A 756-nucleotide genomic window follows, 5' to 3' on the forward strand; every position below is an offset into this window, starting at 1 on the left:
GGCAGGAGCTGGGGCCTCTGCCCTTGCTGCCTCCATCGCCTAATTGCACACTTGGTACCAAAAATGGAGTGGAAAATCGCCGTCAGCATCTCCCGCGCTGAGGCTGCCTCGGCGCTGCTGACTGATTTCAAAGGATGTGGAAAGCATGCGACAGCCACCGTGACCCCAGAGTCCTGAGCAAAATAACATGTCACCCGTCCCGAGGTTGCCAACAAGGAGGAACTGGCACCCTCCCACCACCTGCCAGCACCCACACCAGCACCCAGCCTCGGCACAACACGGCTGGGAGGTCCCCGAGGCGGGCAGGGAGAGCAGCTTCCCACAGGCTGCCTCCTCGGAGCCGCGGGAAGGGCAGAACCTGGGTGCTCAGTGCAGCACCCATGTCCCTCACCGGGAAACGGCTCTGCCGGGATGCGGGCGAGCGGCGCTGAGTGGCAAAGGAGTTGGCACCCAGCGATACCGAGGGTCGTGCTAAACCACCTGGCTGCCACCCCCGGGAAATCCTGCAGGATCCCACCCAGGAGGGTAGAGCATCGCCTCTCGGATCCCAGCCCAGGCGGAGATCGGGCAGAACGTCAGCAGTTTGGGGCAAAGTGGGGTGCAGGGCGGTGGTGGCTGTGAGGGCAGAGTCGGGCTGATAAGGGAGCAGTCTCAAAGGGCAAGGAGGAGGCTCCGCTCCCAGCTGCGTGACCTATAGAACGAGTCGAGTCGGCACTCCCAGCTCCCTCCTTCACGTGGCCACAGGCAAAATTTTGT

Source organism: Apaloderma vittatum, unplaced genomic scaffold (assembly GCF_000703405.1).
Source record: "Apaloderma vittatum isolate BGI_N311 unplaced genomic scaffold, ASM70340v1 scaffold20870, whole genome shotgun sequence".
In the NCBI taxonomy this organism is placed as follows: Eukaryota; Metazoa; Chordata; class Aves; order Trogoniformes; family Trogonidae; genus Apaloderma; species Apaloderma vittatum.